The sequence below is a fragment of the Lolium perenne genome, chromosome 5 (assembly GCF_019359855.2).
Source record: "Lolium perenne isolate Kyuss_39 chromosome 5, Kyuss_2.0, whole genome shotgun sequence".
NCBI classification, from domain to species: domain Eukaryota; kingdom Viridiplantae; phylum Streptophyta; class Magnoliopsida; order Poales; family Poaceae; genus Lolium; species Lolium perenne.
This window is the reverse complement of record NC_067248.2, coordinates 251,205,211-251,210,661: the sequence shown is the minus strand read 5'-3', so window position 1 is coordinate 251,210,661 and position 5,451 is coordinate 251,205,211. Positions and strand designations below refer to the sequence as shown.

General features: G+C 45.2%; 1 pseudogene; it reads right to left on the bottom strand.

The window, feature by feature from the left end:
* Positions 1–2,882: 2,882 nt before the first annotated feature.
* Positions 2,883–4,910, bottom strand: LOC127302691 (uncharacterized; annotated as a pseudogene).
* Between the last annotated feature and the right edge of the window lie 541 nt (positions 4,911–5,451).

The following is a 5,451-nucleotide window of genomic DNA, read 5'->3' as shown; positions in this document are numbered from 1 at the left end:
GCATTGACAACTATCCATGAGATATACATGTTACAAGTTGGAAGCAACCGCTGAAACTTCATCTTCCTTTGTGTTGCTTCAATACCTTTACTTTGAATTATTGCTTTATGAGTTAACTCTTATGCAAGACTTATTGATGCTTGTCTTGAAGTACTATTCATGAAAAGTCTTTGCTTTATGATTCAATTGTTTACTCATGTCATTTACATTGTTTTGATCGCTGCATTCATTACATATGCTTACAATAATATGATCAAGGTTATGATGGCATGTCACTCCAGAAATTATCTTTGTTATCGTTTACCTGCTCGGGACGAGCAGGAACTAAGCTTGGGGATGCTGATACGTCTCCGACGTATCGATAATTTCTTATGTTCCATGCCACATTATTGATGATATCTACATGTTTTATGCACACTTTATGTCATTATTATGCGTTTTCCGGAACTAACCTATTGACGAGATGCCGAAGTGCCAGTTCCTATTTTCTGCTGTTTTTGGTTTCAGAAATCCTAGTAAGGAAATATTCTCGGAATTGGACGAAATCAACGCCCAGGGGCCTATTTTCACACGAAGCTTCCAGAACACCCGAGAGTCGCCAGAGGGGGGCCACAGGGGCCCCAGATGACAGGCTGGCGCGGCCAGGGGGGGGCCGCGCCGCCTTAGTGTCTGGTGGCCCCACAAGCCCCCTGACGTCGCCCTTCCGCCTACTTAAAGCATCCGTCGTGAAAACCCTATCACGATCGACGAAACCCGCAAAAACCTTCCAGAGCCGCCGCCATCGCGAAGCCAAGATCTGGGGGGCAGGAGTCTCTGTTCCGGCACGCCGCCGGGACGGGGAAGTGCCCCCGGAAGGCTTCTCCATCGACACCACCGCCATCTTCATCAACGCTGATGTCTCCCATGAGGAGGGAGTAGTTCTCCATCGAGGCTCGGGGCTGTACCGGTAGCTATGTGGTTCATCTCTCTCCTATGTACTTCAATACAATAATCTCATGAGCTGCCTTACATGATTGAGATTCATATGATGATGCTTGTAATCTAGATGTCATTGTGCTAGTCAAGTGGATTTTACTTATGTGATCTCCGGAGACTCCATGTCCCACGTGTGTAAAGGTGACAGTGTGTGCACCGTGTGGGTCTCTTAGGCTATATTTCATAGAATACTTATTCACTGTTATGAAGAGCATAGTGAAGTGCTTATTTATATCTCTTTATGATGCAATGTGTTTTGTATCACAATTTATCTGTGTGCTACTCTAGTGATGTTATTAAAGTAGTTTATTCCTCCTGCACGGTATAATGGTGACAGTGTGTGCATCGTGTAGTACTTGGCGTAGGCTATGATTGTGATCTCTTGTAGATTATGAAGTTAACTATTGCTATGATGGTATTGATGTGATCTATGCCTCCTTTCGTAGTGTGATGGTGACAGTGTGCATGCTATGTTAGTACTTGGTTTGGTTATGTTAATCTGTCATGCACTCTAAGGTTATTTAAATATGAACATCGAATATTGTGGAGCTTGTTAACTCCGGCATTGAGGGTTCGTGTAATCCTACACAGTTAGTGGTGTTCATCATCCAACAAGAGGGTGTAGAGTCTAGCATCTATCTATTTATTCTATTATGTGATCAATGTTGAGAGTGTCCACTAGTGAAAGTATGATCCCTAGGCCTTGTTCCTAAATATTGCTATCGCTGCTTGTTTACTGTTTTACTGCATCTGTACTGTCCGCAATATTACCACCATCAACTACACGCCAGCAAGCACTTTTCTGGCGCCGTTACTACTGCTCATACTTATTCATACCACCTGTATTTCACTATCTCTTCGCCGAACTAGTGCACCTATTAGGTGTGTTGGGGACACAAGAGACTTCTTGCTTTGTGGTTGCAGGGTTGCTTGAGAGGGATATCTTTGACCTCTTCCTCCCTGAGTTCGATAAACCTTGGGTGATCCACTTAAGGAAAAACTTGCTGCTGTTCTACAAACCTCTGCTCTTGGAGGCCCAACACTGTCTACAGGAAAAGGAGGGGGCGTAGACATCAACGCCCGCTCCAAAAATTCACCAAAGACCGGCGCCGGCGTGGACCGCCGTCGAGGAAGAGGGCCTCTCCACGGCTTGATCACCGGCCTTCGCGCCAAATGTAGACCCACCAGCGAGGTAGAAGCCGCGCGTGGCCGAACCCCAGAGGCTGCCAGCGATGGCGGCGGGGAGACGGACGGCGCACATTCCGACCTGCAAAACAAAGGGCTTACCTCCAGCGGAGAACGCGGCCACGACCTTGACTCCACCGAGGGGAAGCCGATCTTCGCCCAGAACTCCTTCTCCACCTCATCCCTCTCCCTCTCCGGATCCATGTCCAGAGGCGCGACCAGCGGCTCAACGTCCATCCCAAGCCAAGCAACATCCTCCGCGAGCTCCCTGGCTTCCTCCTCAGCCAACTCGACTTCCTCAAGACAGCGGAACCGAGAGCCCGATGGAGAGGTTGCCGCTGCGGAGGACGTCAACGACGAGGGCGCCGGGACGGGCGAGCTCACGGGCGAGCTCCTGTTCATATTTCCGTTCGGGACTGGCGAGGTCCAGACGTCCAGTCCGATGATCGGCAGCTCTAATTGAAGACTCCAAAAAAAAAAAAAAAAAAAAGAGGTAGTACACATAATTCACGTTGGAACTAGACGAGTCTAGTGATGGTATGGGTCGTATAGGCTTGGCAAGTTCTATTCTCGCTTCTCACTACCACACTGCAAGGAAGGGAATAAATGAGGCAGGGTTGCCGACCCTCTGCTGCATGGGCTGGCACAGACATTTTCCAATAGGTATTCAAACTCAAAAAAAAAAATCTAATGCAAAACCTGAAGGAGAAAAAACCGTGCAATACAGCAGTACAAACATAAAAATTTGACAAACATAAAGGTTCACGATTTTTTCATAACAACATCATCTCAAAATAGGAGAGAAATGACATGATAAATTGTTCAATACTAAACAGAAAGGTGCACAATTTATCCATAAGAGCGACATCATCTCAAAATACTAGACAAATTACATAATAATAGATACTCATAACACCACTTTGCGGATCTCCAAAGCTTGGAAACGTGATATGATTGCATCATCCTTTACTTGCAAAAAGAATTCCTTCTCAATATATGTAACTAAGCAGTCATTTAAGAATTTGCTTCCCATCTTGTTCCTCAATTTATTCTTCACATAGTTCATTGAAGAAAAAACTCTTTCGACGGTTGCGGTTGCAACAGGAAGAATTAGAACCAATTTGAGAAGCTTGTAAACGATATTATAGGTCAGGTTCTTCTTTGTCTCAACAAGCTTAACAGAGAGATCCACAATATTTTTTACTTCCCTAAACCTTTCATCTCCACGCATATCAGCAATAAAGTTTGTGAGTTGAAAGGGAAGACGCACTAATTCCATCATTGAGAAATCATTGGGATAAAAATGAGCAAGTTTAACCAACCTTTCCTTGTCATAAGCATAAAAGGAGCCCATTGGATTGAATGAAGACATGCAAACAAGTAACTCTGTGTTACCTCATCAAATCTGTCCTTAAACTCTCCGATTTATCTATCAATGACGCCCAAGAACATATCCACATGGAACCGATGCATATTTTTGACATTTTTTAAGAACCTTGCAGATCTTCCAACCGGTTTATAGAAAGCATCCATGTCAACAACTTTGACTTTATGCTTCACACAAAAAGAATTTACCTCTTCAAGAAAAGCTTTCCATCCACTATCATGTCGCAAGTTCTCAAGCTCTTGTTCTGTGTAGCCAATGAGACCCATAGCATTTACAATGTCTTGGTCCCTCTTTTGCAAGGAGCAAATCAAGTCATCTGTGATGCCAAATATGGCCAACATCAATTTTACCATGAAAACAAATTCATAAGACTCAAATGATGTTAACATAGTTTGCGCTGCAATAGCCTCCGTGCCACTATACTCTTTTCCATTTTTTATAAGAACTGTACGGATTGAAGGATACATGGCCATAACATGTGACACTGTCTTATAATGAGAATTCCACCGAGTATCACAAGGCCGTGCCAAACCCATCTCTTGATTCAAACCCTGGCCAGATTCAATTTCACCCAAATGCAATGCTTCAATAATACGATCAGCTTGCGCTAATCTAAGAATTCTTATCTTTTTGCAAGACATGCCAAGAAAACAAATTCAACCTCGCTGGAAGTATTTGCTAGCCAATTCAAGAGCTCAAGAAAGTTGCCTCTATTTAAAGAGTCTTCACTTTCATCATGGCCACGGAACGCCAACCCTTATTGCAAAAGAAACCTCAAGCACTTGAGAGAATATGTCAAACGTGATACATATAGTGCCTTATATTCTTTGGTGTTTCCAGCTAGGACCACTTCAATCGATTTCTTGGGCTGTGTGAAATAATTATATTTCTCTTGAGCATTATTGTGAGAACTTGTTATCTGGCCTGGGGACTAATTACTAATATTAGGGAATGAAAGAACTTGGATGAGAACTTGGATGAGGAATTGGATTTTTAGAACCTACCGTCAGAGCCTGAGAGTGAGACCGAGAGGAGTTTGGTCGCCGGATTGAGGACCTTCTGGCAGCAGAGACGCGGAGACGGAGAGCCGGAGACGACGGTGCTCCGGCCGCTCGCCTCGCAATCGTCAGAGACGCGGAGACGATGGTGCTCCGGCCGCTCGCCCTAGATGCTACGCCTCTGAATCGCCAGACGCGGAGACTGTGCCGTTTCGCTCGTCTCGGAATCGCCAGACGCGGAGACGCCTCGAGTCTGGAGCGATGCGTGCGAGTCTGGGACGCGAGTTAGTTCGCTCGCCGCTTTGCCTCCTTGGATTGAGCCTTTCCGTTGGGCCAAGATGGCTGTTGGTTTGCTGAGCTGTAAGCTGTATACACCATGATTTTTTTTTGGCAAAAAAATGGGTATTTATGTGAATACCCATGAATACATGTAGGCCCGCCAGTGCGCTGCTGTATCATGGCATGGTGCAAGCCCCAGCCCCTTGATGGCTTGATCCAGCTGCCGATCTTGGAGCCGCTTCGGTAGAGAATGGTGTCCATAGAAGCCATCACGGGGCACAGTGGCGCCACACAGAGGATTGACGCACCAGTTAGAACTGTGCAAAGGAGTGTTTTCTCGTCTCACGGAACCGAACACACTGCCCGTAGAATCGTAAAATGGATCCATTTTCCTAATTTTAGAACCGATAAGCTACATATTTCTCAAACACTTGCACATTTTTCCCTGCTGCCTCCTAATCCCATATCCCAAACTGTACCAATGGTAGTTGATATGTTTCTGAAACTATTGTCTTCTTCTTAGAAAACTAAGTGGAAAAGCAAAGAATGCATATGATGACATTGAGTGACAGAGTGAGCAGGCCACATTATTGCCCACGGTCATGACGGTATATATGGGGCAATCAC